This window comes from Ornithorhynchus anatinus, chromosome 8 (assembly GCF_004115215.2).
Source record: "Ornithorhynchus anatinus isolate Pmale09 chromosome 8, mOrnAna1.pri.v4, whole genome shotgun sequence".
In the NCBI taxonomy this organism is placed as follows: Eukaryota; Metazoa; Chordata; class Mammalia; order Monotremata; family Ornithorhynchidae; genus Ornithorhynchus; species Ornithorhynchus anatinus.
This window is the reverse complement of record NC_041735.1, coordinates 5,216,718-5,241,311: the sequence shown is the minus strand read 5'-3', so window position 1 is coordinate 5,241,311 and position 24,594 is coordinate 5,216,718. Positions and strand designations below refer to the sequence as shown.

The 24,594-nt window shown below is 47.2% G+C and overlaps 1 protein-coding gene and 1 non-coding gene across 2 annotated transcripts in view; one reads left to right on the top strand and one right to left on the bottom strand.

The window, feature by feature from the left end:
• Positions 1-24,594, top strand: part of STK4 (serine/threonine kinase 4) — an 83,719-nt gene that overhangs the window by 50,610 nt on the left and 8,515 nt on the right. The gene's annotated exons all lie outside the window — the stretch shown is intronic.
• Positions 11,725-11,861, bottom strand: LOC114814046. The gene has a single exon (XR_003761789.1). It is a non-coding gene; the product is annotated as a small nucleolar RNA SNORA7 (small nucleolar RNA).

The window sequence follows — 24,594 nt, the reverse complement described above, 5'->3', positions numbered from 1 at the left end:
CATCTATTCTGGAACAGCCAAGCCACCAAGTAGAGAATTTCACTCGTAAGGTACTTTTCTAATATCACACGTCCGATTTGAACTGCTTCTAAAGACGTACGCTAGATGGAAATAGATATTCAGGAGAGGCAGTCATTCAAAACCAGATGCCTATTCCTGTAACGAGTCGAGAGCTAAAAAATCGTAACTCACTCCAGGTGTCCGGGAAAGCTCAGAGATTTTTAGAATCAGCTTGTTGGCGGGAACCAGGGAAAGATCCTCGTTGGAACCTGCTTTCCAGGGTCTCGAAAATTTGATACGGACGTTCAGTCTCTGCCATCGTCGTTCGTGCAGCGACGGAAGGGCGTATGCGGCCTTTGCTTTTGGATCCTGCTTAGCAAATATGCCTTATATAAATTTTGCCGCACTTTCTAAATGCATCTATTCGGCCTTCGCTTTTGGATCCTGCTTAGCAAATGTGCTTTATATAAATTTTGCTGTGCCTCCTAAATGTGTCTATTCTTTTGCCGTATAATTTTGAACCAGGAATCCCAACCCCTTACTTCAGAAAGGCTCTCTGTGGTGTTTGTGGTATCGATTAAACATTTACTCTGTGCCAGAAAGTGGCTTAGTGGAGATAATAATAATAATAATTGTGGTATTTAAACGTTTACTACATGTCACTGTCCTAAGCACTGGGATAGATACAAGATAATCCGGCCCCATATGGGGTTCACAGTCTAAGGAGGAGGGAGAGGGGATATTGAATCCCCATTGTACCGATGAGGGAACTGAGGCAAAGCGAAGTGAAGTGACTGGCCCAAGGCCACACAGCAAACAATTGGCGGAGCCGGGATTAGAACCTTTGACTCCCGGGCCCGTGCTCTTTCCACTAGGCCTAGACTGGAAGCTCGTCGTGGGCAGGGAATGTGTATGTTCTATTGTTATATTGTAATAATAATAATAATGATGATATTTGTTAAGCACTCACTGTGTGCCAAGCACTGTTCTAAACGCTGAGGGAGATGCAAGGTTATCAGGTTGTCCCACGTGGGGCTCACGGTCTTAATCCCCATTTTACAGATGAGGTAACTGAGGTAAGTGACTTGCCCAAAGTCAGCTGACAAGTGGCAGAGCCGGGTTTAGAACCAACGACCTCCGACTCCCAAGCCCGGGCTCTTTCCGCTAAGCCATGCCGCTTCTACTTGCAGCTGCTTGTACTCTCCCAAGCGCTTAGTGCAGTGCTCTGCACAGAGTTAGCACTCAATAAATACGATTGACTGACTGACTAGGCCATGCTGCATCTCAAAATAAAAAGAGCACAGGCATGGGGGTCAGGGGACCTGGTTTCCAAGTCCACAGAGAAGCAGCATTGTGCAGTGGATAGAGCCCGGGCCTGGGAGTCAGAAGGTCATGGGTTCTAATTCCACCTCCGCCACTTGTCTTCTGTGTGACCTTGGCTAAGTCATTTGACCTCTCGGTGCCTCAGTTCCCTCATCTGTAAAATGGGGATTGAGTCTGTGAGCCCCACGTGAGATGGGAACCGTCTCCAACCCAATTTGTAGTCATCTCAGCGCTTAGTACAGTGCCTGGCACATTGTAAGTGTAATAGGGGAAGCAGCGTGGCTTAGTGGAAGGAGCCCGGGCTTCGGAATCAGACGTCATGGGTTCGACTCCCGGCTCTGCCGCTTGTCAGCTAGCTGGGTGACTGTGGGCAAGTCACTTAACTTCTCTGTGCCTCAGGTACCCCATCTGTAAAATGGGGATTAACCGTGAGCCTCACGTGGGGCGACCTGATGACCCCGTATCTCCCCCAGCGCTTAGAACAGTGCTCTGCACATAGTAAGCGCTTAACAAATACCAACATTATTATTGTTACTAATAAATACCATTATTATTATTATTATTCTAATCTTGTCTGCTGACCGACCTCGGGCAAGACACTTCACGCCTCTGTGCCTCAGTTTCCTCCATACTGGTCTCCCTCCCTCTTAGACTGTTAGCCCCCGTGTGGGACAGGGACTGAGGCTGACCCAATTATGTTATCTTCCATCTGCTACCTCAGCGCTCAGTACAGCGCTCGACAAATAGTAAACGCTTCACAGATATCGCCATTGTCATCGCCAGAGCACGGTACTAAGCTCCGGGGTAGGTCCATATGAACGGTCCCTGTCCCTCCCAGATCTGACAATCTAAATAGGGGCTTTCAGACTCTTGGCCTTGGCGGGGAAAGCGTCTTTAGTTGCAAACCACCCAGGAAAAGCAAAAAGAGGGTTTCCGTCGTCTTCTCGGGACCCTCTGGGGAGGAGACGTTTACGCCTTTGTGCTAGTGTGAGAAGCCACGCTATGAAGCAGTGTGGCCTAGTGGATAGAGCGCGGGCCTGGGAGTCAGAAGTCAGACTCAGGTCCGCCACTCGTCTTCCGGGCGTCCTTGGGCAATCGCTTCACTTCTCTGCCTCGGCGACCTCATCTGTAAAATGGGGATGAAGACTGTGAGCCCTGTGTGGGGAAGGGACGTGATTAACCGGTATCTACCCCGGCGCTTAGAGTGCCTGGCGTAGAATAAGCGCTTAACAAATTCCACAGTCGTTATTATTGTTATTCCAGATTGCCCTTACTGTATCTGTACCTATATCCAGCGGAGAGCATTCATGAGCACTTGGCAAGGCATCCTTTTTCTTATCTGAGGGAGCACAGTGACCCTTTCTGCTCTCAGGCACTGATTTAATATTTCTCAGGGGCGCTGTCCTGCCAAGCAAGCCATCAGCTGTTTTCTCTCAAAAGGCCTCGTTCCCTTCGCCGTTTAAGATCTACTTAATTTCACTGTACCCCTCTGACTTCACGGAAGCATTGTTTTCCCAGTCCCACGGTTACTTATTCGGTAGACGGAAAGAGACGTTAAAGCTACCGTTAAAGCTCACGGGAGAGCTAATTTGGTGTAAGACTCCTTTCCACTGTGATTTGGGAGGAATAATTGCCTGGCTGGATTTTGTAGTTTTTGGTCTTTTTACAAAATGCCAAGCTGGGGTACGGCTCTCCCCCTTTGGACTTCTCATTTATGAAGTTTTGACACTGTACTATACAGTGGCCTTAGTATTTCATCTTCCGGAGTTGCTCCTGGAACAGAAACAGAGTTTTTATGTCCGTGATGTATTTATATTAATACCTGTCTCCCCCTCTAGACTGTAAGCTCGTGGGCAGGGAATGTGTCTGTTTATTGTATCGTACTCTCCCTTAAGCGCTTAGTACAGTGCTCTGCAAGCCAAAAGCATGCAGTCAATAAGATTGATTGATTCCTATTTCCCAGGGATTCTTTGGTAAAACCACCCTTTAAAATTTTTAAAAATTGGTACGGGAGACTGTCAGGAGATTCCGTAGAGTCCAACTCCATTATATGCTCCCAAGTGCTTAGTACAGTGTTCTGTGCACAGTAAGTACTCAGTAAATGCCATTGATTGACTGATTGTTTTTCGCCCATAGAACCAGCCCAGGTAAGGGACCAGTAGCCGTCTCACTCTCTCTTTTTTAATGTTTGTCAAGTGCTTACTGTGTGCCAAACACTTGTCCTAAGCAACGAGGTGTATGCCAGGTTATCGGGTTGGACACAGACCCTATCTACATGGGGCTCACAGTCAAAGTTGGAAAGAATAGGAATAATCCCCATTTTGCAGGTGAGGAAACTGAGGCACAGAGAAGTGAAGTGACTTGCTTAAGGTCACCCAGCAGACAGATGGCAGGAATTAGAACCCAGGTCTTCTGACTCCCAAGCCCGGGCTCTTTCCACTAGCCCATGCTGTTTCTCAGAACCATCTTAGTGTGACAGACCGTAAGCTCTACCGTACTCTCCCAAGCGCTTAGTACAGTGCTCGGTACACTTTAAGTGCTCATTAAGGGTGACTGATCCCTCTTAGAATTGTCAGTGTCGTCTCAAGGCCTGAAAAGATTCTAATTTTGACTCCACCACGTCTGCTGCGACCTTGGGCAAGTCACTTCACTTCTCTGGGCCTCAGTTTACCCCATCTGGAAAACGGGGATTAGGGCCGTGAGCCCCGTGTGGGCCGGGGACTGCGTCCCATTCGGTTTGCCTGTATCTGTCCCGGCGCTTAGTACAGTGCCTGGCGCCCGGTGGCCTTAAATGCCATTATTGCTATTATTATCTTGGTTTTTTCAGCACTGTCAGTTGTAAGGGGAGGAGAAGGGATCGAGGTGTGTTCCCCTCTCCGCTCCACAACACCCTGGCCCCGAAAGTAGGAGAGAGAAATCAAAGGACGTCATGAGCTGGAACCTGAAGCTACGTTGTCAGTCGGTTATTCGGGGCAGCAGCTAGCAGACGGAGCGGAGAGACTCAAGTCTCCTCTGAGTCCAGCCCCCAGCCCCAGTAACCCTCCTTTGCAATGATTTATAGGGAGGGAATTGTTTAAAGACCAAGAGGCTTATTGCTTATCGATCCCCGGACCCCGGTGGGTATTTACAGATTCATCTCCTACTTTGTTCAGCTGCAATTTGTTTTGGTGTCTGACTCTTTGAATTTTCTCTTAATGAAGCCCCCCGTACCTGCGGAGGTTTCAGCTAATTACCGAGTCCACCCGTCCACCCAGTCACTTCTCTGGGCCTCAGTTCCCTCATCTGTAAAATGGGGATGAAGACTGTGAGCCCCACGTGGGACAACCTGGTTCCCCTGTGTCTACCCCAGCGCTCAGAACAGTGCTCTGCACATAGTAAGCGCTTAACAAATACCAACATTATTATTATTATTATTAATAATGTACTCTCCCAAGGGCTTAGTACAGAGTGCTTAGAGAAGCAGCATGGCTCAGTGGAAAGAGCACAGGCTTGGGAATCAGAGGTCACGGATTCGAATTCCAGCTCTGCCACTTGTCAACTGTGTGACTGTGGGCAAGTCGCTTCACTTCTCTGTGCCTCAGTTCCCTCATCTGTAAAATGAGGATTAAGACTGTGAGCCTCACAGGGGACAACCTGATGACCCTGTATCTCCCCCAGCGCTTAGAACAGTGCTCTGCACATAGTAAGCGCTTAACAGATACCAACATTATTATTATTATTACAGGGCTCTGCAAACAGTAAGCACTCAATAAATACCATTGATTGATAGTTAGCACAGGAGTGCTCAGGTGATAGTGGGGGGAGCTGATCTGAAATAGTTGGGTTTATATTTCATTAACCAACATGCTCTGGAAGCCATAATGATAATTATGATAACTGTGGTATTTGTCCACTAATTATGTCCTATCATACTCTTCCAAGCGTCAAAGGAAGCAGTGTGATCTAGTGGATAGATCCCGGGCTTGGGAGTCAGAAGGACCTGGGTTCTAATCCCGGCTCCGCCATTCGTCTGCTGTGTGACCTTGGGCAAGTCACTTCACTTCTCTGGGCCTCAGTTACCTCATTTGGAAAATGGGGATTAAGACTAGTTAGCCCCCTGTGGGCAAGGGACTGTATCCTACCAGATTACCTTGTATCTATCCCAGCGCTTAGTACAGTTCCTGGCACATATTAAACACCGAACGTGTCTAACAGTTCTGTTGCATTTTACTCTCTGAAGTGCTTAGAACAGTGCTCTGCACACACTGTGCTCAATAAATACGATTGATCAACTGTACCGTTTTGGTTTTTTTTATTAAAGTGTTTTCCCCACATGTTTTGAGCAGAGAGTAGGAGCAGAATTAGAAAACGTCCTGCCGTCCACGTGGTGTTTAAATTAAGCCTCCAAAGTGGGCTTAATTCTGCCGTGGAAGGAATGAACTTTCTTTTCTTTTCACACAGTAGGGAAAAAATGTTCCATCTCAAAGAGCAGTTGACCGTTCACAATACTCTGGCGTACGCACCCCTGATTTTGATTTGATTGAAAATTTTCCATTCTTTGAAGTTGCTGCCTGGGCTGGGTTTTTATTATAAGCTGTGGCTGTTCTCCTTTTTGCCACTAAGATTAATTTAAAACAGATACTGAGAATAAATTAAAATATCGCCTTCAATTTATAAACCGTTTATATTGTCTGTGGTTCCGCTCCTGAGAGCCAGCTTGTTTGGGTGGGGGGAGAGGGAATGGTCTAGAAACTCTCTCGGTTGCAGTAATTCCAAACAGGAGTGCTGGGCCCCGAATCTAACCTTTTATATAATGCAGATGAAAAATGTTTTAATGATATTTGTTAATAATAATAATTATGGTACTTGATAAGCACTTACCATGGTCCGAGCATTGTAATAAATGCTGGGTACAAATAAGATCATCAGGTTGGACACAGTTGGTGTCCCACATGGGCTCCCAATCTGAGGAGAAGGAAGTAGATTTAATCCCCATTTTATGGATGAGGAAACTGAGGCACAGGGAAGTTAAGGGACTTTTTTATCGATTGATTTATTTTTTGTATCTGTTAAGCACTTAATATGTGCTGGGCACTGTACTAACCTCTGGGTAGGTACAAGGAGGACATAGTCCTTGTCCCACATGGGGCTTAGTCTTAATCCCCATTTTACAGATTGGGTAACCGAGGCCCTGGGAGGTTCAGTGACTTGACCAAGGTCACACAGCAGACAAGCGAGGGAGCCGGAGTTAGAACTCAGGTCCTCTGACTCCCAGACCGGGCAGGACCCCGGCTTCTCTTGAGCTTCCCGAAACACCCCCGATTAGACCGTAAGCCCGTCAAAGGGCAGGGACCGTCTCTGTCTGTTACCGATTTGTCCATTCCAAGCGCTTAGTCCAGTGCTCTGCACATAGTAAGCGCTCAATAAATACTATTGAATGAATGAATGAACACCCAAAGGCCAAGGAGAGCCCAAAGTGTCGCGTTCTCACCCGCCTCCTCCCACCCTTCCTCTCTCCCTGCCCCACCAGCTCTCACCCCTGCCTTAAAAGCAGCATGGCATAGTGGATAGAGCACAGGCCTGGGAGTCAGAAGGCCATGGGTTCTAATCCCGGCTCTACCACTTGTCTGCTGTGTGACCTTGGGTAAGTCACTTCACTTCTCTGGGCCTCAGTTACCTCATCTGTAATATGGGGATGGAGACTGTGTGCCCCACATGGGACAGCGACTTTGTCCAACTCGATCTGCGTATATCCACCCCAGCGCGCTTAGTTCAGGGCCTGGAACATAGTAAGCACTTAACAAATACCATCATTATTATTGTAAGGTCAGCGGGAAGGGGACAGGGACACCGAAACTATTGCCAAACATGGTCGCGTGTCAGCTAAGACCGGGCTCTTTGTCTTCCAGGTATTTAGACACAGTTCCTCTTCCTTGGACACCCCACTCCCAACTTATTAGCTCCACGTTCTAGTCTTCCCATTATCTGGGGCACTGTTGACCTTTCAGTCGACCGATTCTATTTATTGAGCACTTACTATGTTTAGAGCACTGTACTAAGCGCTTGGGAGAGTACAGTGAAACATTAGCAGACACATTCCCTGCCCACCATGAAATTTCAGTCTAGACAGGGAGACAGACATTAATATAAATAAATTGTGGATATGGATGTAAGTACTGTAGGGCTGAGGTGGAGGCCGGGGATGAAGAAAGGGAGCAAATCAGGGTGAGGCAGAAGGGAGTGGGAGAAGAGGAAAGATGGGCTTAGTCAGGGAAGACTTCTTGGAGGAGTTGGGCCTTCAATAAGGCTTTGAAGCGGGGGATTGTTGCTTCCCAGCCGCAGTTCCAAAGACCACAGACATCTCAGACCTGCGTGGCCTCAAGCATGGGGGATTTTCAAAACCACAATTTATAATGGCTTCACTTAATTGATTGGTTGTACATAATGCAAGGTACGGTAAAAGTTTTCCTCAGTGTCATGGGATATTGATCAACCTCCTAGAAAAAGGAGGTTCTTCTCAGACCCCTCTAAGTTTGCCTGGGCAGGTGAATATTGAGCTGAACATCAGATATCGGCGAAGGACTTTGATAGACCGTGAACTCGCTGTGGGCAGGGAATATGTCTGTTGTTCTGTTGTACTCTCCCAAGTGATTAGTGCAGTGCTTTGCACGCAGTAAGCGCTCATTAAACACGTTCGAATGAATGAATGTCTCCACACACATTTTAAAATCTTGGTACACTGTTATGTGTGCTCAAAAGGCTATTACTCTGTGTTGTTAGTGAAGCAGCGTGGCATAGTGGATAGAGCATGGGCCTGGTAGGCAGAAGGTGATGGGTTCTAATCCCAGCGCTGCCACTTGTCTGCTGTGGGACCTTGTGCAAGTCACTTCCCTTCCCTGGGCCTCAGTTCTTCATCTGTAAAAGGGGATTAAAACTGTGACCCCCACTTGGGACAGGGACTGTGTCCAACTCACTTTGCTTGTATCCACCCCAGTGCTTAGTACAGTGCCTGGCACGTAGTAAGCGCTTAATAGAAGCACTTAACAAGTACCATCATCATTATGATTAGTATTCATTCATTCAATCAGTGGTATTTATTGAGAGCTTACTGTATGCCAAGCACCCGCTGTATTAAGTGCTTGGGAGAGTACAGTGTAACAGTAGCCACATTCTGTTCGTCCTCCTCAACTCCATTGAATCGAACTCTCCCGAGTGCTTAGTTCAGTGCTCTGTACACGATAAACACCACTGATTGATGGATTGATTATTTGCTGGGAAGACCAGTGGTAGGCAGTCAGTGTTGTCTGCTGTCCAGAAACAAAATCGGCTCCCGTGAAGGTTGAAAGTGGTGAAAATGCTGTGGATTGGTGTGTTTTTGAAAAATGATTTACAAGACCACACAAACTCATCCAGAAGCCTAGGATCCCTTGATGTGTCTGTTCAGTTGTTACGGCAAGTTGTGGTTTTTTTTGGAAACCTAGTCTCATTTTTCTGAAAAGATCCAGAGGAATCTATTCCAGGAATTGCCCAAGCTTCGGCTGTTGGCGAACCTAAACGGAAAGGGAACGATCCTGAATTTTATTCAGCAGACTCAACCAGCGGTCCTCTATTCTGTAATTCTCTATTCTCTAATAATAATAATAATTCTGGTATTTGTTAAGCACTTACTATATGCCAGGCACTCTACTAAGTGCTGGGAATGCCTCCTTGTCCTCTGGCTTCCTCTTTTTGGCTCTTGGTATATGTCTGGGCCGTATCAGTCGATCATTCGATGGTATTTGGTACCTCTTATGTGCGGAACGCTATACTAAGTGTTTGGGAGAGTCCAGTAAAACAGAATTAGCAGACACGTCCCTGCCCACACCGAGCTTACGGTCTAAACCTCTCAGGTGACCTGAGAGGGCGAATCTTAGAAGGCAAACAAAGGAAGCAGCGTGGCCCAGTGGAGAGAGCCCGGGCCTGGGAGTCACAGGGACCTGGGTTCTAATCCCGACTCTGCCACTTGTCTGCTGGGTGACCTTGGATGAGTCACTTCACTTCTCTGGGCCTCAGTTGCCTCAACTCTAAACTGGGGATTCAGTTCCTGTTCTCCCTCCTACTTGGGACTGTGAGCCCCATGCAGGGCAGAGACTGACCTAATTAACTTACACCTTCCCCAGTGCTTAAGCAGTGTTCGATATATAGTAAGCACTTAATAAATACCATAAGAAAGGGGAATTTTGAATATGTCCATGAGGAGATCCTTCCGGAAACAGCTTCGCCCAAGTTGGAAATCCAGTGTCCTGCCTGGTCCTGAGTTGGAGCCGACCCAGCTAGATTCGCGTGGCCTTTTGGATAGAGCACAGGCCTGGCAGTTAAAAGGATCTGGGTTCTAATTCTGCCTCGGCCACTAGTCTGCTGTGAGACCTTGGACAGGTCACTTCACTTCTCTGGGCCTCCGAGACCTCATCGGTAAAATGGGGATTAAGACCGTGAGCTCTTAGCGGGACAGAGATTGTGTCCAACGTCATTATCTGGTATCTACCCCAGCGCTTAGTACAGTGTCTGAGACACAGTAAGCTCATTGTGGGCAGGGATTGTGTCTGTTTATTGTTATATCGCACTCTCCCAGGCGCTTAGCACAGTGCTGTGCACCCAATAAGCGCTCAGAAAATGCAATGGAATGAATGAACAAAAACCAATAATAAAAAAACAAAAAGAAAGCGGATGCCTCCAGTAGTAGCGTAACAGCAGATTGTCCCTAGGACTCAGATCCATCCTTTCTCATTCTGAGTTTGGAGAATTCCCACTTCAAAAACACGAGCCTATTATACTTTGTATACATCGTAGCCTAGAATAAAAAATACAGATTGTAGATGATCACGTGGCCACAGAAAGCGGGCCGAGGAGTCCACTCCAGAAAAATCCGGCATTCTGAATGGAAACTGGGCAGCTGATATACCGTCACCGATGCACCATTGTCCTCCGGAGAGTTGCCTCGGTGACAGGAAAGACAAATCTGTCCAGTTTTCTGTGGTAAATGATCCTGGGAGTATTTACTTGGGCAAAATTGAATTTCCAAGTTAGAACCTGCCAAACAGGGTCTCTACTGGAGAGAATGTTTTGGGTACCAAAGTAGGATCGGAAAGTTCGTTAGGGAGTGTGACATTTTAATTTTTCTTTTTGGGAGATTTAAGTGCTTACTATATGCCAGACACTGTACTAAGCTTTCTGAATGACAGGCTTAGCTCCAAATGGAATGGTCTCCTTTCTCCTGGTTTTCCACGAGGCATTCGTGAGGGGCAGGGAATTAGTTGTAATCAACTATTCTGGGATTCTTCTCCCTAAGATCAGAGATTTCAAACACATTTCCCAACCCAGAGCACATTTTGGAAGCAGCATGGCTTAGTGGATGGAGCACAGGCCTGGAAGCCAGACGACCTGGGTTCTAAGCTGCCACTTGCCTGCTGCGTCACCTTAGACAAGTCATTTAACTCCTTTGTGCCTCAGTTTCCTCAGTTGCAAAATGGGAATTCAATACCTGTCCTTCCTCCTAGAGAGCCCCAATGGGGCAGGAACTGTATCCAGCCTAATTAACTTCTTCCCACCCCAGGGCTTAGAAAAGTGCTTGTCACATAGTTAAGTACTTAAATACCATAACCACTGAAAAAGAAAACCCTCTTTGTTTTGCTCATTTTCTCCTTCTCCCTCTGTCACAAGTGAGCAAAAATGCTTAGATATCACAGCTCCATTAAGAAGCTTTTTTAAAGCAGATTTATTAGGAGCAAGCAACTAGAGTAGACTAGCATTTCTGAAAGTCTCCCCAGTGATCTTCATGACAGCTGTGAAAATAAAATTCCTTCCTTCCGCCGAGGTCCCTTTCTTCACTGACCTCTCCGCTCCAGGGACCTGGAGTTGGCAATTCCGATAAGGCAATTGGGATTATCCTCAAATGAATGAACCAGTTGGAATGTGATTGTCACAATTAGAGCCAGATTGGCACGATGCTCGGTAGTTGGCATTCCTTTTGATTGGGATGGTCTTTTACTGGTGCCCTTACCTTTTAAGTGGTGAATTGCAGGGTAAGCTCCCTGTGGACCCGTAACTTGTCTACCAACTCTGTTATACTGTACTCTCCCAAACGCTTAGTACAGTGCTCTGCCCACGGGAAGTGCTCGAATACCATTGACCGATCAATAACAAATATTGGCAGAACTGAGTTGTCTCATGCTGTCGAGTCGCCTCCGACCCATTGCGACTCCATGGACACATCTCTCCCAGAACGTCCTACCTTCTTCTGCGATCCTTCTGGTAGTGTTATCCACAGAGTTTTCTTGGTAAAAATCCGGAGGTGGTTGACCCTCACCTTCTTCCGCACAATCAACTCAAGTCTCCGCCCTCGACGCTCTCCCGTTCCGCTGCTGCCCAGCACGGGGAGTTTTGCTTTGTAGCAGATGGCTTCCACTCGCTAGCCACTGCCCAAGCTAGGAGTGGAATGGATGGGCCGCTGCCTGACTCTCCCTCCCGTAGCCGAGACTGGTAGAGTATTGGAAACTCTCCCGTTGTGGTCCTGAGAGGGGGAGAACTAAGTTAGCCACTTAATTATTGGAGTCCCCACTAACACCCGGGTTTTTCAAGGCTATCACCCCCCAAGCCATAAGGGAATGCTACCGTGCTGTTTGAACCAGGCATCAGACTTTGATCGATCTCTGGGTGAAATACTACTATAGACGGTAGGCTGTAAGCTCGTTGTGGGCAGGGAATGTGCCTGTTTATTGTTCTCTGTTATTGTCCTCTCCCAAGCGCTTAGTACAGTGCTCTGCACCCAGGAAGCGCTCAGTAAATACGATTGTATGAATTGAATGACTAAATGAATAGACTGGCTTCCCATCCCGCCAGCAGCCGACCACAAACAGATCCTAAGCTTCCCGGTTTGCTTTTTTTTTTTTTTTTTTTTTTTACATTGTAAAGAAACCATTTAAAAAGCCTCTAAAAGAACCCGTGAACGCTGTATTGGCTTTGGCATTTCCATTAATGTACCTCCGGATATCGGGCAGACTACTGTTAAATTCCCTGAAGTTTCCCCGTCACCCTGACACCCTTTTATTGCAAAACAGAACTGATTTGAAAGCCTTTAAAAAAAGCAGAGTCTCCCAGCAAACTGGGAGCGGATTAGTTCATTCGGTAAATAAGCGGAGAAAAGCAAATCCATGCATTCCTTCATTCAGTTGTATTTATTGAGTGCTTACTGTGGGCAAAGCACTGTACTAAGCACTTGGGAGAGTACACTGCAACAACGAGCGGACTCATTCCCTGCCCCACTATGAGCTTACAATATTCACCTCACGTTTGTTTGCTTTTAGTTCTGTCTGTGGGAGCCTGCCGTTCATGCCATAGCATGGCGGGCACAATAACAGAAACCACATGTGACCATATCGTTCCCCGTGGTCTAGCCCTCCCTGTGTCCCTTGGGATGGGTCACAGTTAAGCATTGTGAGCAGGGAATATGTCTATTCATTGTCGTACTCTCCCAAACGCTTAGTACGATGCTCTGCACAGAAGCGCTCAATAAATACGATTGAATGAACGAACCTAAATAGCTTTTTAATGGATTTTCAGCGGTGATGGAGCCGAGAAGCTTCTCCCACGTCTGGAGAAAGGGAGCGTCCAAAAATTGTTCTGACGGGCTGCATTGGTTTCGTTTCTTCGTGTCTATTTATCCCAAGTGGCACATGTTTGATTTCCCGGGTAAAGATGCGTCGGAGCCTAAGCCCCCGGCCTATTTTCGGGCTGTGAAATGCCGTCCATTTTCCCGGTAGAAAAGTCGCCAAGAATAACAGTCTGAAAAAAGCATCGGGGCCCCGAAGCTGCCAGAGAAACCCGTAGACTCACTTGGCATCAACACCGAGAAAATGAATGCCCCCTTTGTCCAAGCCGCACGGGTCCTTGGGTTTCCTTGGGATCCTTATCCGCCTACTGCACCGCGGTTTGGAGTTCCGTTACTTGAAATGGCACCCTTAAGCGTGCCTGTGGTCCCGCTCTCTAGCAGGTTGGGTTTTGAAAAGATCAACCCAACCCAGAGCTATTGGCCTCGTCGGGCTTCGCCTTTGCTTTGAAAAGAAGACCTGTGGTCGCTCCGTGGCCCCTTGGCTGCTTTCTTGCATAGAGTTCCTTGTCAGAGCTGCCTTTTTCTTTATGGCACTTGTTAAGCGCTTACTATGTGCCAGGCACCAGTACTAAGCGCTGGGATAGACGTAAGCTTATCGGGATGGACGCAGTCCTTGTCCCACATTAGACTCACAGTCGTAGTCCCCATTTTAATAATTGTAATAATAATAATAGTTGTGGTAATTGTTAAGCGCTTACTACGTGCCAGGCACTGTACCAAACACCGGAGGGGATACAAGAAAATAGGGACGCACACAATCCCTGTCCCACATGAGACTGTGAGCCTGAGTTTTACCTGAGTTATACAGATGAGGTAACTGAGGGATAGAGAAGGGAAGAGACTTGCCCTAGGTCAGATACGACAGTCAAGCGGTGGAGCCGGAATTAGAACCCAGGTCCTTCTGACTCGCCGGCCCGTCCTCTATTCACTAGGCGACGCTGTTTCTCCTTGTTAACGCGAACCTCGGATTCATGCTAGATCTCAAGTCTTCGGGGAACCCGCTAGGCTGAAACTTGGGGGTTGTTGGGTTGGTGCAGAGACAACTTTTGGGGATTAGTGCGAAAATTTGGCAGAATGATTGGAGAAGGACCCTGAAATGAGAGGCAGCATGGCCTAATGGATAGAGCACAGCCCCGGCTCTGCCACGTATCTGCTGTGCGACCTTGGTTACGTCACTTCACTTCTCTGGGTGTCAGTTATCTCCCTTGTAAAATGGGATTCAGACTGTGAGCCCCATGTGGGACATGGATGGTGTCCATCCTGATTACCGTGTATCTACCCCAAGGCTTAGTGCAGCGCCTGGCACAGAGTAAGCGCTGAACAAATACCCCCCCAAAAAAGTGTCTGCCATTATTGTAGAATGCTAAGGAATGAGAACCGTGTCCTAATCCTCCTTGACCTTTCTGCTGCTTTTGACCCTATTGACCACCTCCCTAGTAATAATAGACTGTAAACTCCTTGTGGGCGGGGAATGTGTCTGTCCTATTGTACTCTCCCAAGCACTTAGTACAGTGCTCTGCACACAATAAGCGCTTCATAAATACAATAGAATTGAATAATTACAGTATCTGTCGAGCACTTACTATGTGCTAAGCACTGTATGAAGCCCTGGGGTCGATACACAATGATCAGGTCAAACAGTCCTTGTCCCGCGTGGGGCTCACAGTCTATAGGAATGCTCTTCAACATCCAGAGGGGGTGCGGAGGAGGGCCGAATTGTACATTCCAAGTGCTTAGTACAGTGCTCTGCACATAGTAGGCGCTCAATAAATACCATTAAATGAATGAACCTCATTTTCAACAGTGACACACGGGCTTTGGAGTCAGGGCTCATGAGTTCGAATCCCAGCTCTGCCACTTGTCAGCTGGGTGACTGTGGGCAAGTCACTTCACTTCTCTGGGCCTCAGTTCCCTCATCTGTAAAATGGGGATGAAGACTGTGAGCCCCACGTGGGACAACCTGGTTCCCCTGTGTCTACCCCAGCGCTTAGAACAGTGCTCTGCACATAGTTAGCGCTTAACAAATACCAACATTATTATTATTATTATTATTGGTACAATGTGAGCCAGTTTTTTTCACTGGCTCTTCAGGGGCCTCCCACTCCCGAAATGTGGGTGCTTCACAGGACACTGTTCTGGCTTCCCTACTTTTCCTCACTGTCCACTCTCTGCCAGAGAGTCAGAGAGTCGTATTTAATGAACACTTACTGTGTGTTCAGGGTGGCACCTGGAGAACTTCCAGTCCTCTACCAGTCTCCACTATGGGAGGGAGAGTCAAGCAGAGGTCTGTCCAGTCCATTCCTAGCTTGGGCAGTGGCTAGCGAGGGGAAGGCCACCTGCCACAAGTCAAAACCCACCCGTGCCGGGCAGCGGCAGCTCGGGAGTCGAAGGCGGAGACACAAGTTTACGGCGCGGAAGGAGGAAATGGTCACTCGCTTCTGTATTTTTACCAGGAAAACGCTATGGATACACTACCCGACCGATCGCAGGTGGAGGAGGGTGGGGTGTTTTGGGAGAGATGTTTCCACGGTGTCGATGTCGGTCGGAGACGACTCGACAGCCTAAGACAAGGCGAGACTGTGTGCAGAGCACTGTACTAAGCACTTGGGGGAGTTCAGTACGACAGTAAACAGGCACATTTCCTGCCCACGACGAGCTCACAGTCTAGAGGGGGAGACAGATATGAACGGACACGGATAAATGACGGATACGGACATAAGTGCCGTGGGGCTGGGACGGGGGAATGAATAAAGGGAGCGGGTCAGGGCGACGCAGGCGGGAGTGGGAGAAGAGGAGAGGAGGGCTCAGTCAGGGAAGGCCTCTTGGAGGAGATGGGCCTTCAAAGAGGCTGTCAAGCCGGGGAGAGTCACTGTCTTGTCAGATAGAGAGCTTATCTCGCATCTGCCAGGTCCAGGTAGGTGTTCGTGCCGCCCCGGCTCTGACCTCTCTCCTGCCTTCCAGTCTCACATTTCCCCTCGCCTCCAGACATCTCCACAAGGACGTCCTGCCGACATCTTCCAATCAATACGGCACAGACTGAACTCCTCATGTTCCCTCCTAATTATCCAATTCAAGTTGGCACACCACCAGTCTCCCTGAGCCAGAAACTCTCACATTTAGCATCACCTTCCATGCCAACCTTCTTTTAACCTCTCCCATTCTCTCCATCTCTAAACTGTGCCCATTTCACCTCCACAATTCATTTATTCTTTCAATCATATTTACTGAGCACTTACTGTGTGCAAAGCACTGTACTAAGCGCTTGGGAGGATACAGTGTGACAACAGACACATTCCTGCCCACAACGAGTTCTCAGTCTAGAGGGGGAGACAGACATTATTATATATAAATAAAGAAATGATGGGCCCCGAGCTGCCAGTTCATTCAGTCATATTTATTGAGCACGTACTATGTCCAGAGCACTGTACTAAGTGTTTGGAAAGAGCAATGCGGCAATAAAGAGAGAATCCCTGCCTACAACGAGCTTAGAGTCTAGAGATGGGGAAGCAACGGGGCTCAGTGGAAAGAGCCTGGGCTTCGGAGTCAGAGGTCATGAGTTCGACTCCCGGCTCTGCCACTTGTCAGCTGTGTGATTGTAGGCAAGTCACTTAATTTCTCTGTGCCTCAGTTACCTCATCTGTAAAATAGGGATTAACTGTGAGCCTCACGTGGGACAATCTGATTACCCTGTATCTACCCCAGCGCTTAGAATAGTGCTCTGCACATAGTAAGCACTTAACAAATACCAACATTATTATTATTATTATTATTAAGACAGGCATCAGTACAAGTAAACAGGCAGTTAAAACTCAGGAAAGCAATCTTGGCGTTACGTTTGGCCAGTCCCTCAGGTCATTGATCCAGCGTCGGCGGCCAAGAGGCCAAACTTCAAGAGAGAAGGTAAAAAACAAAATAAAAGACCCAATTTTACCCCCGTATAATAATAGTTTGCCTGCCTCTCTAGTACCAAGTGTTGTTTTGGGGCAGCATTTTGGAAAAGATGAGGTCCAGAGAAAGGCAGCCATGGTTCATTCATTCAATAGTATTTATTGAGCGCTTACTATGTGCAGAGCACTGTACTAAGCGCTTGGGATGAACAAGTCGGCAACAGATAGAGACAGTCCCTGCCGTTTGACGGGCTTACGGTCTAATCGGGGGAGACGGACAGACAAGAACAATGGCACTAAACAGCGTCAAGGGGAAGAACATCTCGTAAAAACAATGGCAACTAAATAGAATCAAGGCGATGTACAATTCATTAACAAAATAAATAGGGTAACGAAAATATATATAGTTGAGCGGACGGGTACAGTGCTGTGGGGATGGGAAGGGAGAGGTGGAGGAGCAGAGGGAAAAGGGGAAAATGAGGCTTTAGCTGCGGAGAGGTAAAGGGGGGATGGCAGAGGGAGTAGAGGGGGAAGAGGAGCTCAGTCTGGGAAGGCCTCTTGGAGGAGGTGATTTTTAAGTAAGGTTTTGAAGAGGGAAAGAGAATCAGTTTGGCGGAGGTGAGGAGGGAGGGCGTTCCGGGACCGCGGGAGGACGCGACCCAGGGGTCGACGGCGGGATAGGCGAGACCGAGGGACGGCGAGGAGGTGGGCGGCAGAGGAGCGGAGCGTGCGGGGTGGGCGGTAGAAAGAGAGAAGGGAGGAGAGGTAGGAAGGGGCAAGGTGATGGAGAGCCTTGAAGCCTAGAGTGAGGAGTTTTTGTTTGGAGCGGAGGTCGATAGGCAACCACTGGAGTTGTTTAAGAAGGGGAGTGACATGCCCAGATCGTTTCTGCGGGAAGATGAGCCGGGCAGCGGAGTGAAGAATAGACTGGAGCGGGGCGAGAGAGGAGGAAGGGAGGTCAGAGAGAAGGCTGACACAGTAGTCTAGCCGGGATATAACGAGAGCCTGTAGCAGTAAGGTAGCCGTTTGGGTGGAGAGGAAAGGGCGGATCTTGGCGATATGGTGAACAGGGAAAGGGAGATGCTCTGCTGGATTGAAAATTAGAAGACTTTTCAATCTGTAAAGTCACGGGCAGAGGAAACCGAAAGAGGTCGAGAAAGCAGGAAAGGTGTGAGCAAAATGAGCCCGGAGTGTTTGGTCACCAAGTGTCCAGATACGGGGACAGCTGCCAAAGCAGAAAGGGGTAGATGAGAAGCAGCGTGACGTAGTGGATAGAGCGCGGGCCTGGAAGTCAGAAGGTCATGGGTTCTAATCCCCGCTCTGCCACTTGCCTAATGTGTGACCTTGGGCAAGTCGCTTCACTTGTCTGGGCCTCGGTTACCTCATCTGGAAAATCGGGATTGAGATTGTGAGCCCCACGTGCGACGGGAGCTGTATCCAAGCTGATATGCTTATCTACCCCAGTGCTTAAAAAGTGCCTGGCACATAGTAAGCACTTAACAAATACCATTATTATTATAGTATTTGTTAAGCGCTTACTTATTCAGAACAAGGAAACATTTCCCATACTTGATAAGCCTACAGAATTAAGTACCACCAGAAGTTGTGGAGGCCTACTGATTGACTATAGGTTCAAGAGGGATTTAGATAAACATAAGGATATAATAATGGTATTTGGTGGTATTTGTTAAGCGTTTACTATGTGCAAAGCACTGTTCTAAGCGTTGGGGTGATACAAGGTGATCAGGTTGTCCCACGTGGGGCTCACAGTTTTAATCCCCATTTTACAGATGAGGGAACTGAGGCACAGAGAAGTGAAGTGACTTGCCCAAAGTCACTCAGCTGGCAAGCGGCAGAGCCGGTATTAGAACCCATGACCTCTGACTCCCAAGCCCGAGCTCTTTCCACTGAGCCACGCTGCTTCTCTGGATATGTGCTCCATCATGAGTGACTTCAGGGAAAATGGCCCCGTATGGGCAGGGGGCGTTTCTACCAACTCTGTTTTGTTATACTCACCCAAGCGCTTAGTACACTGCTCTGCACACGGCAAGCGCTGCAGGATTACCATCGATTGGTTGTTAGAGCGGATGTTACGAGCCATAACTAATACAGTTCTTCCAAGCAACCCGTTGCCCCAGTCGAGAGTCATATTGCGGGACTCAGTAGAACATTACTTATATTCTTATATTCTGTGTCACTTTGTGTCATAAATACATTAAGAAACACTGGCGAATTACTGCGGGATCACCCATCTATTAATAGTGCCAGGTAATATTAGTAATGCCGTAGTGATGACAGCCGGATTGTTCCTTATCACCCGTGATGAAGGGGAAAAAAACATCCTTCCTCAATGTTGTATTTTGATTCTGTGTTTTTAGAGGTCAGTTAAACCACCCAGGCATTATGATGTAACCTTTTTGAAAACACATTTTCTTCAGTGTTTCAGCTCTTCATGCACTGGTACGCAGGGCCATTTTTTTTTTTTGTGCGCATTGTCTCACATTAATCAGATTTGATTTTTAGTAGCGGACCAGTGTAGTTTTCTTTTTTCACTCTTCACTCAAGTCCAAAAAGGGTCCGCTAGGAGCTCTGCTAGTCTTAGTTGGAAATGAATTACCTTTCATGCTACCAGTCGGTAAGCTCCTGCTTTGACACTTGGAAGTCTTTTTCCATTTTTTTCCAAAAATACATCATCTTATTTTTCCTTTATTGCTATAGGAACTCGGTCCGGTTAAAAATCACAATGATCCCTTGCTTGTGCTTCTACTGCCTTGGTGTGTTTATGGAAATAGAGATTCATGGAAATAGTAATACTCTTGACAAATGTTTCTCATTTATTTAAAAAAAAAGTGAAAGCGAACTTTCTTTGGGGCCTCCTCTTCCTCCTTCTCAAAGGGGTCCTGTTCCTGGATCAAGCAGGGCTTTTCCCAGGTGTTTTTTAAGACACATTTTAAAGACCACCTCACTGACGCTGTCCTTGCCTTGGCTGCTCATGTGCACGAAGCATTGAAGTTGAAATAAACCTGGCAAATCTAAAGCGGCTTTATAGCTACTTTCAGTTTGCAGCAAAGTGAAGTGTCGAATGCTCTCATGTAGATGAACACTTAAAGGAGAAGGAATGAAAGCTAACCGAGATGATACGGCAGACAGTATGAAATCAGAAACTAAGTGGAAACAGAAGAACACGCCACTTTCCAGATGAGAACCTCCATGAAGATTTTTTTGGTTTAAATGACCATGTAATGAAGTCAACATTTACTCAGAATTCAATCGATCAATGGTATTTATTGAGTACTTAGCATATGCAGAGCACTGTACTGAGCGCTTGGGCGAGTACACGACAAAAGAGTTTGGAGACACGGTCCCTACCTTTAAGGAGTTTATGAACATTTAATAAAATCACGTATTTGAGGATTCCTTCATGTGGTTTTAGTCCTGGAGACTTTGTGATAGCATTGTGCATGAATTGAAAGATCGTGGGATAGAATTTATTGTTCTTCTGGGATCTGGACTCCAAACTCAGAGTGTGCAAGGAACGTGTCTACCAACTCTACTGTACACTGCCAAGCGCTTAGTGTAGCGCTCTGCACACAGTAACTGCTCAATAAATATCACTGACTGATTAATCTGCACTAAACTTGTCCCCATTACCTCATTCTTTCTATGCACGTGCATTTTGGGACCCATATACCAAAGGGATTAGATCTTGTGATTACCTGTGGAAAATCCCAAAGTTTTGGTTCTGACCCACCGAAAAGTCTTGTGCTTCTGCTGTACTTTTCCAAACTCTCAGTACAGCAAACTGCACTTTCTTTTTTTATGGTATCTGTTCACCACTCTAATGTGTCAAGTACTGTTCTAAGTTGGGATAGTTACGAGTTTATCAGGTTTGTTCCACTCGGGGCTCACAGACTAAGTAGAAGGGAGTAGGGTTTAATCCCCATTTTATAGTTGAGGAAACTGAGGCACAGTGCAGTGAAGTGACTTGCCCAGGGTCACACAGCAGGCATTGGGCAGAGCTGGGATTAGAATCCAGGTCCTCTGACTCCCAGGCCCAAGCTCTTTTCACTAGGCCGCGCTGCCTCCTAATAAATTCCAGTTGTTGTTACAGTTATTACCTCTTAAAGCCATTTGAGCATGTCACGGAGAGTATGGATGTCGTGAATAAAATAATCCTTTAGTTCCAAGAGTTGAAAGACTTCCAAAAATAAGTCAATCGGGGACTGTGGGCATTTGAGCTTACCCCTTCTGGAAAGTACCTGGAAGGCACAGAGTGGAGATTTTAGTTTGATGGGGAAAATAATTCACTGCTAAATTTTGGGGTGGTTTTTTTTGTCTTTTTTTTTTCCTATGGGTAACTTGAGTTCAATGAATATATTGTGCCCAGGGCTAGGAGAAAACAGTGAAGGACAGTCTTTAATGCTTGACCTTATTCACATATATGGTACAAAAAGGATCTTTAAAAATAGTCATCCCACCGGTCGAACCTAGGTTCTCATTGCTGCTGGGGGTAATAATAATAATAGTGATATTTGTTTAGCGCTTATTATGTGCCAGGCACATGTGCCAGTCTGTGGTGGATATTTCAACATCCCTTTAGAAAAGAGAGATGTCTACACCAGACCCCACGAATAGTTGAAAGACCCTTTTCTCAAGTGTGAAATCCAAGTTTCGGTCCTTCAACCAATGTTCCTCAAGAACTGGAGCCGAGACAGGGATTGTGCCTAATTCCCATGTGTGTAATCTCTCGCAGTGCTTAGTGCAATGATCTGCACACAGTAAGCACTTTATAAATTCTATTACTGCATCTACTGTAGCAGGCTGTTTGCTTCCGGGTAGTGCCTGGGCCATAATATCAGTCAATCAGTGGTATTTACTGAGCGCTAGTCATGTGCAGGGCACTGTACTGAGCACTTTGTTCCATTCAGTAGATAATAATGATGATGATGGTATTTGTTAAATACTTTGTGCCAGGCACTGTACTGTAGCTCTGGGGTGGTTACACCAGCAGATTAAGTTGGACACAGTCCCTGTCCCATGTAGGGTTTACAGTGTCAATCCCCATTTTACAGATGAGGGAACTGAGGCCCAGAGAAGTGAAGTGACTTGCCCAAGGTCACACACAGCTGACAAGTGGTGTGACCGGGATTAGAGCCGTGGTCCTTCTGTCTTCCAGGCCTTTGCTCTAACCACTAGGCCCCACTCTTCCTGATTTCCTCTCCTCTCCCACTCTTGGCCCAACCCCCGGGAATCCCACTCCCAGCCCCCCTCTGGAATAATAATTATAATGATGGTATTTAAGTGTTTACTATGTGCCCAGCACTGTTCTAAGCACTGGGGTTGTTCCAAGGTAATTAGGTTGGATCCACGTGGGGCTCACAGTTTCAATTCCCATTCTCCAGAAGAGGTAACTGAGGCCCAGAGAAGTGAATTCATTTGCCCAAGGTCACGCAGCAGACACGCGGCAGAGCCGGGATTAGAACCCAGGTCCTTCAGACACCCAGCCGGGCTCTATCCACCAGAACATACTGCTTATTAGCACTTTTCTGGCCACTTTACCCTAAGTTAGGCTCCTGTTATCCTTCTTTCCTGGAGGAGAACCTTCACCCCATCTCCCCAAGAAGGGCTTTCCAGCTGTAGAGTTCAGAGGGTGTGTTGGACTGGTGGATGCCCCTGTCCAGAGTGAAATCTCCCTGTGGAACATGTCTACTATATGGTCCTCTCCCAAGCGCTTAGTACAGTGCTCTGCACAAACTATGCGCTCAGTAAATACCATGGCTTGATTGTTTGATTGTTTCATTTGGAGGATAGTTGTGGGTAGCTCCTCGTGGCCTTTCACCTCTCAGGCTGGTTCTGAAGAAAACCCACATCCCTTTACCTCGTGGAAATTTCCAGCCAGGAGATGCTCAAAAGCCCCGGTCGCTGCAGAATCCCCGATGTGTTGAGCTAGCACTTGACTTGAATTATTGAGTTACATTAAAAACAAACCAGGCGGTATTGATGTTTTCATTTTTCAAGGGCTCTGAAAAATTAATGTCCCCGTTTTAGACTTAGAAGAAACACGATGGCGACTGTCCCTCCAAATGTTTAAGAGCTGCCCGGGGGGGCCCGGTGTTGGAACTTCATCTCACCAGGCTAATCATAAAATGATCAGGAGAGGGTGGGACTTCCGTTTATCAACGATCTGGACTATTTCATGCTCCAATTTGGCTGCTGTGGACACTAAAATTGCAGAATATTTGAAGCAGCTCCTGAATTAGTCACTCTAATGAGGCACTGTATGGATGTATACTTAAGGTCTGACAGACAATTACTCACCCCCCACTTCAAAGCCGTACCAAAGGCCCATCTCCTCCAAGAGGCCTTCCCTGACTAAGCCCTCTTTTCCTTCTCTTCAGCTCCCTTCTGCGTCCCCCTGACTTGCTCCCTTTATTCATCCCCCCCTCCCAGCCCCACAGCACTGTGTACATAGCTGTCATTTATTTTTTTATATTAATGTCCGTCTCCCCCTCTAGACTGTAAGCTCACTGTGAGCAGGGAACGTGACCGTTTATTGTTGTATCGAAGTCTCCCAAATGCTTAGCAGGGTGCGATGCACACAATAAGCACTCAATAAATATGATTTGACCGACTAGGAGCACGATGAATTCGCTCTCCTTTCCCCGCTCTCGGTTTGCCTGTGGTAGCATAATTCCCTACCGCGGCCGAACTGCTGTGGATTTATAAATAGATAATGCCATTTTTGTGTTCGACAGGGTCATTTTGAGTCCTTAAATGAATTTAAAGGACTCGAATCCCCCTGATAGAGTTTGGGAATTGATTGGACCCTGTTGGGAAGATGTTTCTCCAGAATCGATTTTCAGGTAGAAATCAAATTTTCAGTTATCCCGTGCTCAGGAAGCTACTAAGAAATCCAAAGTGCAGGCCTCAGCCTTTCAAGGAGAACCCGGCTGTCTTTTGTTTCTGTTCCTTCTGTCTTTCCCTTTGGTAACGGAACTCATCTTGGGGGTTTTGCTTAAAATAAGATTTGGGAGGCAGCGGTTCTCCCGAGTGAATGCTCGCTGAGAGCAAGCGCTCAATAAATACGAATGAATGAATGGGAACCTCCCTGTGAGTTGGCCCTGGACAAGACCATGTGAGATATTAATTAGAGAAGAAGATATAAAGAACTGGCCCGGCAGTAGGGATTTGGGATGGTCACAGTTTTTTATACCTAGTTTTCTTGGACTCTTCCTGTATCCACTGTGAGCTTCTAGACTCTGCCCTCATTCATTCATTCATTGTCACATTTACTGAGCACTTAGTGTGTGCAGAGCACTGTACTAAGTGCCGCAAAGTACAGTTCAACAACAGAGACAATCACTACCCAACAGTGGGCTCACAGTCTAGAAACACTTAGTACAGTGTAGGTGCTCAACCTTCTGGGCAGCAGTCGCCAGCCACGAAGGGTAGATTGGCAGGTCCTCGTGGGCAGGTGCTCTCCACATAACAAGCACTCAAATGCCATTGATTGATTGAAAGAGTGGCAGTGTGGCCTTATAGATGAAGCCCGGGCCTGGGAATCAGAAGGATCTGGGTTCTAATTCCGACTCCGCCGCTTGCCCGCTGTGTGACCTTGAGCAAGTCACTTCACTTCTGTGAGCCTCAGTCACCTGATCTATAAAATGGGAATGAAGACCGTGAACTCTGTTTGATGCCTGTCTCCCCGCTTCTAGACTATGAGCCCCTTGCGGGCAAGGATTGTCTCTATTTGTTGCT